Source organism: Somniosus microcephalus, chromosome 1, assembly GCF_052327205.1.
Source record: "Somniosus microcephalus isolate GS21.2 chromosome 1, FLI_Smic_1.0, whole genome shotgun sequence".
In the NCBI taxonomy this organism is placed as follows: Eukaryota; Metazoa; Chordata; class Chondrichthyes; order Squaliformes; family Somniosidae; genus Somniosus; species Somniosus microcephalus.
This window is the reverse complement of record NC_140987.1, coordinates 221,175,886-221,188,660: the sequence shown is the minus strand read 5'-3', so window position 1 is coordinate 221,188,660 and position 12,775 is coordinate 221,175,886. Positions and strand designations below refer to the sequence as shown.

The 12,775-nt window shown below is 41.2% G+C and overlaps 1 protein-coding gene across 2 annotated transcripts in view; it reads right to left on the bottom strand.

The window, feature by feature from the left end:
• Positions 1-12,538, bottom strand: part of LOC147124621 (soluble lamin-associated protein of 75 kDa-like) — a 49,041-nt gene extending 36,503 nt beyond the window's left edge. Inside the window, exon 1 of one of the 2 annotated variants that reach the window (XM_085990549.1) lies at positions 12,396-12,538. The gene's annotated coding sequence lies outside the window, so the exon portion shown is untranslated. Of the gene's footprint in view, positions 1-12,368 lie in introns of both variants that reach the window. The other variant, XM_085990557.1, reaches the window with a different exon arrangement.
• Positions 12,539-12,775: the final 237 nt, after the last annotated feature.

Below are 12,775 nucleotides of genomic sequence, written 5' to 3'. Positions count from 1 at the left end.
TGACCTTGTTCATCAGTCTATTATAGGGTGCCTTATCGAAGGCCTTTTGAAAATCTAGATAAATTACATCTACTGCATTACCATGGTCTACTCTCTCTGTTACCTCTTCAAAAAGTTCAATGAGGTTGGTCAAGCAAGACTTTCCCTTTTGAAATCCATGCTGACTATTCATTACTATGATTTTGGTTTCTAGATGTTCTTCTATTTTCTCCTTTAGTAGGTATTCCATTATTTTTCTACCACCAATGTTAAGCGGACTGGCCTCAGAGTCATACAGCACAGAAAGAGGCCCTTCGGCCCATCGCGTCCGCACCGGCCATCAAGTCCTGTCTAATCTAATCCCATTTTCCAGCATTTGGTCCGTAGCCTTGTATGCTATGGCACTTCAAGTGCTCATCCAAATGCTTCTCGAATGTTGAGGGTTCCTGCCTCTACCACCCTTTCAGGCAGTGAGTTCCAGATTCCAACCACCCTCTGGTGAAAAAGTTCTTCCTCAAATCCCCTCTAAACCTCCTGCCCCTTACCTTGAATCTATGCCCCCTTGTTATTGACCCCTCTACTAAGGGGAAAAGTTCCCTTCTATCTACCCTATCTATGCCCCTCATAATTTTGTACACCTCAATCAGGTCTCCCCTCAGCCTTCTCTGCTCCAAGGAAAACAACCCCAGCCTGTCCAGTCTTTCTTCATAGCTGAAGCGCTCCAGCCCAGGTAACATCCTGGTAAATCTCCTCTGCACCCTCTCCAAAGCAATCACATCCTTCCTATAGTGTGGCGACCAGAACTGCACACAGCTGTGGCCTTACCAGCGCTTTTTACAGCTCCATCATAACCTCCCTGCTCTTATATTCTATGCCTTGGCTAATGAAGGCAAGTATCCATATGCCTTTTTAACCACCTTATCCACCTGTTCTGCTGCCTTCAGGGATCTATGTACATGCACACCAAGGTCCCTCTGATCCTCTGTCTTTTCTAGGGTCTTACCATTCATTGTGTATTCCCTTGCCTTGTTAGCCCATCCAAAATGCATCACCTCACACTTTTCAGGGTTAAATTCCATTTGTCACTGCTCCGCCCATCTGACCAACCCATCTATATCGTCCTGTAGCCTGAGGCTTCCCTCCTCGCTATTTACCACCCCACCAATTTTCGTGTCACCTGCAAACTTACTGATCATACCTTTTACATTCACATCCAAATCATTAATGTAGACCTAGAATTCCCTGGACATGTTCTAACACCCCTTCTTAAATATAGGTATTAGGTTAGCTATCCGCCAGTCCTCTGGCACTACAGCTTTTTCTAACGAATTATTAAATGTGTAGTAATGCCTCTGCTATCTCTTCCCTAGATTCTTTTAAAATGCGTGGATGCAATCCATCCGGACCAGGGGTTTTATTCTCTGAGTTTGATTAGTTTATTTAATATATCCCCTCTTATTTTAAATGCACTTATCTCATTACTAAACTCAAATGTCATGTCCACCTGTTCTATCTCCCTGGTAAATACTGAAGCAAAATTATTTAATATTTCTGCCATCTCTTTATCGTTACCGGTGGTATTATCCGGTCTATCCCTTAATGGCCTTATTCCCATCCCAGCCTTCCTTTTTTTTTTTTTTTTTTAAAATTGATGTGCCTGTAAAATATTTTATTATTTTATTTTATGTTCCTTGCTAATTTAATTTCATAGTTCCTCTTTGCCTCCTTAATTGTTTTTTTGACTTCTCTCCTAATCTCTTCGTATTCTCCCTTATCATGCACTCCCCTGCTGTCTATGCCCTAATGTATGTCTCTCTGAAAATGGTTGCTGGACATTCACATTTGCACTTTAATTATACGTTAGGAATTTTAAAAAACTCAGCAAAATGCAGAAAGTGGCATTGATCCTAACAAACAAAATAATTAAAATACAACTCAACTTACGGGAGCAAGACAGCTTCTCAAGGCAAAGAGTTGTTTTTCTGGATGCCAATAGGTCATTCTGAGTAACTACAGCATTTCCTAATAATTTCAACACACTAGGGTAGAATTTCTGCAGGTGTTCTGCTGATTTCCTGCCATAACCTCTACCCCTTAAAATGTTTAATTTTAATGTAGTACACCATCATAATTTTGAATTAGCAAAGAATCCTTTGTACATTCAAATGCTTCTTCCTTATTTACCAACTTGGTCATTATGTTGTTGCAAAAGTAAATAAAACATGCTCCACACATCGAAGCACATTAGATAAATACATGAGGGAGAAAGGAATACAAGGATATGCTGATAGGATTAGATAAAGAAGGGTGGGAGGAGACTCGTGTGGAGCATGACCAATTGAGTCGAATGGCCTGTTTCTGTGCTGTAAATACTGTGTAAGTTTGTGTACTTCTATGTAACTTATTTCAAATTAAACTTATAAAAACAATGGGATAGAATCTCCCACTGAAGCAGCTGTCCATGTGCTGCATAATCCAATAGAAATAGACCAATTTTTCTTTTTAATAAAAAATCAATTTAGTGCATATGTGTAGGAGTGTTACTGTAATAAAGTACAGTGCCACACTGGATTATCATCAGATAGTGGCTGGACTATCATCAGATAGTGGCTGGACTACACAGAGGGGAACTATCCAACATGTAACTCCATAACCTATCTTTCAAAACAATTAATATGTTTTAAGCTCATCTAAACCTGAACAAGTCATGGAAAATATTTTAAGATCAGTTGTCTAAGACAGTACATTAACCAGGTTTTATTTCTTTTATATTGATAGGATATCCATAATGAATTAGGAATAATCTTTCCAATCACGTGTTTTAAAAGGTGTTCAAAAACAATTGGGGTTTGACCAAGGAACTAGTTAAATGCTTAAATGGAACGGAGTAATACTATGTTTGACAGATAATAGAGAACATGAAAGCACTTGTTTCTGCATTGATGCACTATGATTCAGGTACAGCAAGTTATGGGATTGCTCATGACAGAGCAATTATATTTCTATTTTGAGATAAGGCATGACAGGTCAACTTTTCATTTTGTTTGCAATGACCTGTCTCATGGTTACTAACCCCTCCATCTTCTGGGACCATTGTCCCTGCTGCTAGAATGAACTAGTGTGACATTGCCATTCTCTAACATTTAAACCTGATCTCTTGGAGCTGAAAATGCTTGGTTTGGGAACCCATCGACTTACTGTGGTGCATACCGATAGGCAGGGAAGCCAATCTCATTCCCAATACAGTAGATCCTTTAATACAAGTCAGAGTAGACCATATATTTTTCCTCAAGGATTTGAACTAGGTTTGACAGACGTGAAAGAAGCACCATATGTTGCTGAGATCAAGTCAATTAATTGCCACTAAACTGGTACTTACTCCAGTTAAAACCTCTTAATTCCTCAGTAATTTTGTATTTCCCCCGCAATTAAGTGTATTCCTTTTACAATGAACTTGTGTTTATTTTTATTTAGAATACTCTATTCTGCTGCAATGTAATAAATACTTTTGGGGTCAATTAATTTTGATTGTATGTAACCAATGAAGAATACTAAGAGCTATATTTTCCTCTCTGTTATAGTAGCAAGAAATGCACATGTAATTAAACAGGGGAGCAAGGTGGTTAGGAAGTTCAACCAGACCTTGCCCCTCTGTTGTCCTAAGTTCTTCCTGCCATGTTAAAATATGTGCAAAATTAGTGAAAAGAAAATTGCTTGTTAAAGTCCTCGTGAAGATGGAGAAAATCATGCAGAAAAACATAGTGAGTTCATACTTAGAACCAAAGTCAGCCAGCTGAATCGTATTAGTTTGATGACAGAAAAACGTGCACAGGGTTTCGGAGTTTAGACCAAATCATTAGATTACAAGCCAATATAGGTAAATTAGGGAAATGGGTCCATATGTAGCAGAAGTCCTTCAATGTAGATAAGTGTAGTATTTGGGTTTGGGAAATATCAAGCATTTTATATCATGCAGTGGTAGCTACTAAAGGGTACAGATCAAGAGAGGGATCTAGATGCCCTAGTTGATGATTCATTAAAAGTCCATAACAGTGCGAGAGGACTGTTATGCAGCACGTTAACTTCAGAAGCACCTGGTAATTGGTGAAAACTGTCCACACTACAGAAGGTACCAATTAGAGGAACCACACTTTATGCCATACAAAGCCTTTTGTTTCCACCCCCGACCCCAGTCCAAAAAACTCACTAAAATAACTCCTCAGAGGATTATACATTTCCAGTGCTCATCTGCAATGTCTCCAAACAAGTCCTTCCACCTCCCCCAGGCAACATCCGTGGAGAGAAATTATAGTCGATGTTTCGGGTGAACCCTTTTTCAAAACTGGAAAGGAAATGAAATAGATCGAAGGCAGGGCTGCGATAGAACAAAAGACATTAAGAGGTATTCAAAACCAGATGAGATGGTAATAGGACAGTGGAGGCAAAAGAGCTAGTATTTCCTCACCTTTCCTGTCAAATAAACCACCATAAAATAAGTACAATAGCAAAATACTGCAGATGTTGGAAATCCGAAATAACAACAGAAAATGCTGGGAAAAACTCAGCAGGTCAGGCAACATCCGTGGTGAGAAATTTGAGTTGACGTTTCGGGTCGAACCCTTCTTCAAAACTGGAAAGAAAAGTAGATCGAAGGCAGGGCTGCGATCGGACAAAAGAAGTGAAAGAAATAAAAGAAAGAGCTAGACGAGATGGTAATAGGCTGAGATTAGGTGTAAAGTGTGCTGGCAGGGCAAGAGATAGCTGCCAGGTGTGAGAGAGAAACAAAAAGGAAAGGGGGGGGGGGGGGGGGGAAGGGAGTGGAAAAATTACAAGAAAAAAAATGTGTAATAGGGGCCGAGGTTATGATCTGAAATTGTTGAACTCGATATTGAGTCCGGAAGGCTGCAGAGTGCCTAATCGGAAGATGAGGTGCTGTTCGTCGAGTTTACGTTGAGCTTCCATGGAACAATACAAGAGACCAAGGACGGTGAGGTCCGAGTGGGAATGGAGCAGTGAATTAAAATGACAGGCGACCGGAAGCTTGGGGTCACCTTTCCGGATTGGGTGACCGCTTTGCGGAACACCTCAGTTCAGTCCGTAAGGGTGACCCCGAGCTTCCGGTCGCCTGTCATTTTAATTCACCGCTCCATTCCCACTCGGACCTCACCGTCCTTGGTCTCTTGTATTGTTCCACGGAAGCGCAACGTAAACTCGAGGAACAGCACCTCATCTTCCGATTAGGCACTCTGCAGCCTTCCGGGCTCTCTATCGAGTTCAACAATTTCAGATCATAACCTCGGCCCCCATTACACATTTTTTCTTGTAATTTTTCCACTCCTTTCCCCCCCGCCTTTCCTTTTGTTTCTCTCACACACCTGGCAGCTATCTCTTGCCCTGCCAGTACACTTTACACCTAATCTCAGCCTATTACCATCTCGTCTAGCTCTTTTGTTTCTTTCACTTCTTTTGTCCGATCGCAGCCCTGCCTTCGATCTATTTTCTTTTCTTTCCAGTTTTGAAGAAGGGTTCGACCCGAAACGTCAACTCAAATTTCTCTCCACGGATGTTGCCTGACCTGCTGAGTTTTCCAGCATTTTCTGTTGTTATACCATAAAATAAGTTCCAGGTTTCAGAACAGGTCCAAGCACCTCTCCAGTAGTAGCAACATTCAACTGCTGGCTCCTTACAAGACACAAGGCTAATGTCTAAACGTACTTTGAAGGGTCCCTCAGAGCATGTAACGTACAAAAACAGAAAGTCAAGCTCATTTCCTGAACTCGAATTGGGCACAAGGCTCCCGTTCAGGACTAGCCAAGATTAATGATTGCTCAACTATGGAACCAGATTTAATAGGTTATTCATTTTACCAGCCTGCATTAATTCCATGGTCATACAAACTTCAATATGGTCAGTCAGAATCACCAAAGAATTGGTAATTCTATTCAAATACTGTATTGATGCATTTCCAGGGCTGATTACATTAGGGATTAAGTTTTGAAAACAGCATGGGTTAAGTATAAAATGTTACCGGGCCCTAAAAAGAGAATATAAACTGGCAGACTACCTCACGACCATCAGAGACACAAAACAGAGACAGACCCTCACCAGGTACAGACTAAGCGACCACCAACTGGAAATTGAAAAAGGCAGATACAAGAAATCCTGGCAGCCTAGAGAGAATAGAATATGCGATCAATGTCTGGCCGGCGAGGTTGAAACAGAAATGCATTTCCTCCTAAAATGCGAAAAATTCAACACATCAAGAAACATATTATTCAACAAGCTAAGCCAAACAACCCCAGATTTCAAGGAATTGGATGACCTGTCAAAATTGAGATTAGTCCTGGGAGAAGGAGACAGACCATACCTTGGGGCCAAATATGTAACAACATGTCACAACCTGAGGACTGTTTAAAATTAAGACTGTTTAAAATTAATATTGAACGTACCAAATGAAGTACAAAGACTGTTTAAAATTAATATTGTTTAAAAGTAATATTGTATGTACCCAACAAATGTCAAATCGATTGACACCTACAGAATGTTTGAAAATGTACCTTTTTGCTATGTAAGCTTTGGCAATATGGTTCTCTGTAAACTTTCATGCCAATAAAGCATTTGAATTTGAATTTGAATTTGAATTTAACAAAAATTCACACAGAAGAACATGTCAATTTCTCCTTTCTTTTGTACTACAGTATCTGGACTTGACCAACTAATCATAATGAGTAAAACCCATCTTTACAAGCTGATGAAACAGCAGAGTATAGCTTCATGAACAAAAATTCTTGCAATTAAATAACAAACATTAGGACCTTGAGTATTTCTGTGCACAAGAATTATTTATCATACATAACTGGAGTGAAGCTCAGCCTTGTTGACTCAAACACAATTCCTTTGGCCCTGAGTTGATAAGAAGGTAGGACTTGGCATACAATATACTACCTTAAACTAATTATCATTTGGAGAATCACAACCTGAAGCCTAAAAACTACATTATACACTGTATATTCACACTATACCAGGACTAGCTTGGCTATGGTCTGTTTTATAAAAGACTTGTATTTATATAGCGTCTTTCACGACCTCAGGACGTCCCAAAGCGCTTTACAGCCAATGAAGTACTTTAGAAGTGTAGTCATTGTTGTAACGTAGGAAATGTGTACACATCCAACAAGTCAAAAAAACACAATTCTAAATAAAAATAATCTTGACATGCCATGCCAAGCTTTATAAAATGAAACACTCAGCTGTCAAGCAATTGCTGCTGGTTATGACATACCCCTGTCAGAAGCAATTACACTCTGACTTTGTACATGAAGGATTATAAATTGTCACTATGAACTAACACAACAACTTGCACCAGGACAATCATTTATTTTTAAAATCACACCACACTGATCCCTACACGCACGTTAGCAACAGATTGCATTCATGTGCAAATAAGCATCTGGATTTCCAACTCTAATTAACATCTTTTGGGTAGGGAAGCATTTATTCTGGCTTTTTCAAATTCAAAAACAGGACACTCCAGCAATAAGACCAATTAGAGAGACATTTGTTTACTTGTGGATGTATGCACGCAGTAACTAAACCAAGATATGGTTCACTCTACCGCAAGCCCACGGACAACTTCACGGTGCTCCACTTCTCCAACTTCCACCCTAACCACGTTAAAGAAGCCATCCCCTATGGACAAGCCCTGCGAATACACAGGATCTGCTCAGACGAGGAGGAACGTGATGGACACCTACAGACGCTGAAAGGCGCCCTCGTAAGAACAGGATATGACGCTCGACTCGTCGATCGACAGTTCCGACGGGCCACAGCGAAAAATCGCATAGACCTCCTCAGAAGACAAACACAGGACACAACCAACAGAGTACCCTTCGTCATCCAGTACTTCCCCGGAGCGGAGAAACTACGCCATGTTCTCCGCAGCCTTCAACATGTCATCGACAACGACGAACACCTCGCTAAGGCCATCCCCACGCCACCACTACTCGCCTTCAAACAGCCGCCTAACCTCAAACAGACCATCGTTCGCAGCAAATTACCCAGCTTTCAGGAGAACAGCGACCATGCCACCACACAACCCTGCCACAGCAACCTCTGCAAGACATGCCAGATCATCAACACAGATGCCATCATCACACGTGAGGACACCACCCACCAGGTACATACTCATGTGACTCGGCCAACGTTGTCGACCTCATACGTTGCAGGAAAGGATGCCCCGGAGCATGGTACATCGGCGAGCCCATGCAGACACTGCGACAAAGGATGAACGGACACCGCACAACAATCACCAGGCAGGAGTGTTCCCTCCCAGTTGGGGAACACTTCAGCAGTCAAGGACATTCAGCCTCCGATCTTCGGGTAAGCATTCTCCAAGGCGGCCTTCGAGACACACGACAACGCAAAATCGTCGAGCAGAAACTGATAGCCAAGTTCCGCACTCACAAGGACAGCCTCAACCGGGATCTTGGGTTCATGTCACGCTACATGTAACCCCACCTGACGTAGAGTCATCCAGACTCGAGTCGTCGTTGGCTTGTTCTCTCGGCACAGATGCGGCCGGACCTGCTGTGATTTCCAGCAAAGTTTTTTGGGTTTTTTCTGTTTTTCATACAGACCCCAGCATCTGCAACATTTAACCCCTTGTGACCCACCTCATTGTTCTTTGATGTAATGTTTCCCTGACTGACTTGTTTGGACACCATTCACACCTTTGATTGCTGTGATTATCTCTCTGCCGAGGTGTGATAAAGGGCAGTTAGAAAGATTACCTGTAATCATCTGGCAGTTTTCTCTGACTATATATGCTGTGCCTGTATGCTTCTCTTCACTTCACCTGACGAAGGAGCAGCGCTCTGAAAGCTTGTGATTTCAAATAAAGCTGTTGGACTATAACCTGGTGTTGTGTGACTTCCTACATTAAACCAAGATAAACACAGATGAGAAAGGCTGTCCTAGCTCATACATCCAGAAAGAACCCAGTGTCTTCATCACAGCCTCCAACTGGCTCTTGAATGATTAAGGTTTTGCCTCCATTACCCTATTCAAAAACCTATTCCAAGTGCTGATTACTGTCTTGAGTGAATACAATCATCCTAACATCTGATCTAAATCTGTCTTGTTTGTTTAGAAAATATACATGTGTGAAGTACATTTACCCGTAGGATATGCGAATTAAGGTATTTTCTACTAAAATTTGTGCATATGGCTAAAATGGTGTGGCCATATCCACACCTGCAGCTGGTCAGCAATTTCTACAAAATGGTTGTTTACTTCTATGAAGGTTCCCTCTCAGTCACCTTCTTACAAAGCTAAAGAGCCTCAGTTTGTCTAGCCTTACCTCATAGCTCAGCCCTCTGATGCTGGGGATGAGTCCCACGGCTCTGTGGTGCACTACCTCCAGGCCTCAAATGTTTCCCATGTGTCTTAATAACCAGAACTGGCCATAGTTTGTGCAAAATAACAACAGAAAATGCTGGAAAAACTCAGCAGGCCAGGCAACATCCGTGGAGAGAAATTAGAGTTGACGTTTCGGGTCTAACCCTTTTTCAAAACTGGAAAGGAAATAAAATAGATCGAAGGCAGGGCTGCGATAGAACAAAAGTAAAGAGGTATTCAAAACCAGACGAGATGGGAATAGGATAGTGGAGACAAAAGACGGCTCAGATTAGGTGTGAAGTGTACAGGCAGGATGAGAGACAGCTGCCATGTGGGAGAGAGAGAGAAAAAGGAAAGGGGGGGGGGGGGGGGGGGGGAAGGGAAGGCCCAAAACAAAGGGGTGGAAAAAAAAAAGTTTGTGCAATGTGGTTTGACCAGCATATTATAGTTTCATGCTCTTCTGATCGGGCAATAGAGTTCACCATACTTTGCAGCGCCTCAGTAACATCACAAGTAGAGTCCACTAATACCCTCAAGCTCTCTCTCCACCTCACCTTTAGCTACTTCTACACTATTCATAGAAATTGCTAGACGAAGAAAGACCAAGGTCCATCTAGTTCACCACCTACCATCCATTGGATGGTTGTTATGGGTAAAGGAACTATATCACACTAGTGGAACAGAAGAGGGAAGAAGCCCTTTTGAGGCTGGAGCTCAGGCACATTACTGGAGCAAAGTGAATGGGGCTTTATTTTACAGTCAACAGTATTCAACCTGACCTGGGAGTGCTTGATGCCAAAACTAGAGGATCGATTTTAACTCACCCCGCCTGGCGGAAACCAGGCAGGGGGTCAGTTAAAAGAGCTGGGGACTTACTCACTCCTTTCCAACCCCAATCTGGCAGACTGCAATTTTAAATTGCAGCAGCCAGGACACCCACCCCAAGCACTGCTGTCCTCTGGGCAGAGTGTCCAAGAGCTCCAAAGAGAGAAATCTTCTTTGCATCTACCTCAAGCAACAGCACATCCACTTTGCCAACCATCAAACAGGAGGTCGGAGGCAGCACCACTCTGCCACTTACCCACACATTCCATACAGGAACACAGAAAAAACCTTTACTTCTTTAATTGTTTTCCAACCTAATAAAAAAAATGATTGGAACAGGAGTAGGCCATTCACTCCCCGAGGCCCTTTCACAGAACAGGGGCTAATGGAGACTGAACGTGATAGTTACACACAGGTGTGATTTCTCAGCGCCCACTGAATAAGTTAGTTACTCTTCTGAGGTTTAACACTTTCTAGTCTTAAATTCTTATCTGGTGTTATAACACGTCTAACATTGTAAAAAAAACACACCTTTACTTCTTTAATTGTGTTCCAACCTAAAAAAATGATAGGAACAGGAGTACAGCATTCAGCCCCTCAAGCTGCTCCACTGTTCAGTTGAATCATGGCTGATAAGTACCTCAACTACATTTACCTGCCTTTGCTCCATATCCCTTGATACTCTTATTTGACAAAAATCTATCAATCTCAGTCTTGAAAGCTCCAATTTTCCCTCACATCCACAGCCTTTTTGGGGGAAGAGAGTTCCAGATTTTCATTACTCTGCATGAAGAAGTGCTTTCTGATATCACCCTTGAACGGCCTAGCTCTAATTTTAAAGGTTATGCCCCTCATTCTGGACTCCCCACAACAGAGGAAATCTAGCCCATCAACTCTTTTAAATCATCTTAAAAGAAACATAGAAAAAGAATAAAAATTTAAAATAAGGCAGCATAAAACAAATCTGAACAAAATCATACTGGCCTTAAATTATTCCAAAAAGTGTGCTCAACTACTGATTTAAAATTTAGAAAACAACATAGTTATATAACCTTATTTATGCAGTACTAGTACATATATGCTGAGTATAGTCATAAAAAATGTTGGATTCACATTTTCTCAGAGGTTTGGCATGGTGTCAAGATACTAATAGTAGTTTAGTTTAGTTTAGTTTCCACCCCACCACATTACCAATTGTTATGCAGGTCAATTGCAATTACTAAAACATTTTCCATCAGCCACTTCCTCAGATTTCTTTTACTGAACATAAAAAAGTTATTGAAAAAAGGCAAGATATAATCTTTCATAATTTTTTTTACATCAATTCCTTCCTAACAAATTTATACAGTACCAATGACAATCTCATAATGTAAGTCCCATAGCCATTCGTTATTGGTAACATTACTTAAACCAGTCTGCAAAGCACACCAATTACTGTGTGCAGAAGTTTCTTCAGAAGGACCAACCAACTCACAACCCTGTTCTAATTGTTTCTCAAGCTACCATCCACCCGCTCCATGATATAAATAGGTCAATGTTCAGATAATGTATAAGTCCACTCTTTTGAGCTGCAAAGCACATATTCAGCTATGGCTCCCTTTATTAGTTCTAATAATATTAAAGTATTAGTGCCATCCCACATATTTTTTGCAACCTAAAGTACAGGACATACATTTCACAATCCAATCACATCTTGACCCCTTTTTTCTTTCTAAAATGGGTAAGTGAACAATCAGATTATACTTGTACAGAAAATGGCACAAGAGGATTATATTATGATTGGTAACAAAGAGGATTTTTTCATCAAAATTATTGCAATAATTCCTCAAAATATTATCCAACTATTTCATAGCTTTATAATTAAACGATTATGCTCTATACACCTGTTGGCCAAGGGTCTTCCAAACACCAATTTCCATCTTGGACGTCCCGCCCCACAACGATATTCAGTGCTGGAATGTCGACCATGTCTCATTGGTTTTGTTATCCCCGCTGTTGTTAAAAGCGCATGCTCCATGCCGATTTACACACCAATCCTTAAATCCAGCCGTTTACCCACCCACTAATACCTACTACATCTTCATTGCATCCAGGGCCTTCCAATTTCAACATTCAACTGCAATCGAAACTTAGGTTTGAAATTTCGCAAATACAAAACAAAGACATACCAAAGATCGGGTGCACGAATTGCTCACCGTGTTTGGGATTTGCAATGCTCGCGATCTGCAATGAGATGAGATCTTGGTGGGGCTCTTGCTTGACTCCCGGAGCGTGTCCCTGGCTCCCTCCCTGCGCGGCTACGGCTGCTCATTATACCCAGCCTATAGCTCAGAAAGCTGACGCACGCAATGCGACGCCGGCAATTTAAATTAAAGGGACACTGTCTACCTTAAAAAATGCTTCTCTAGCAGATATTACAAATCCAGTATAACGATGGGAAATTTCACATAATGCATACATATAACAAAAAAATCTAATTTAGAACTGGCTGTACAAGAGAAACAACACGAAGCTATTTACTGAGTATTTTTTAAGAGGCTGCATAGCCTCATTGCAATGGTGAAAACAGTGATTT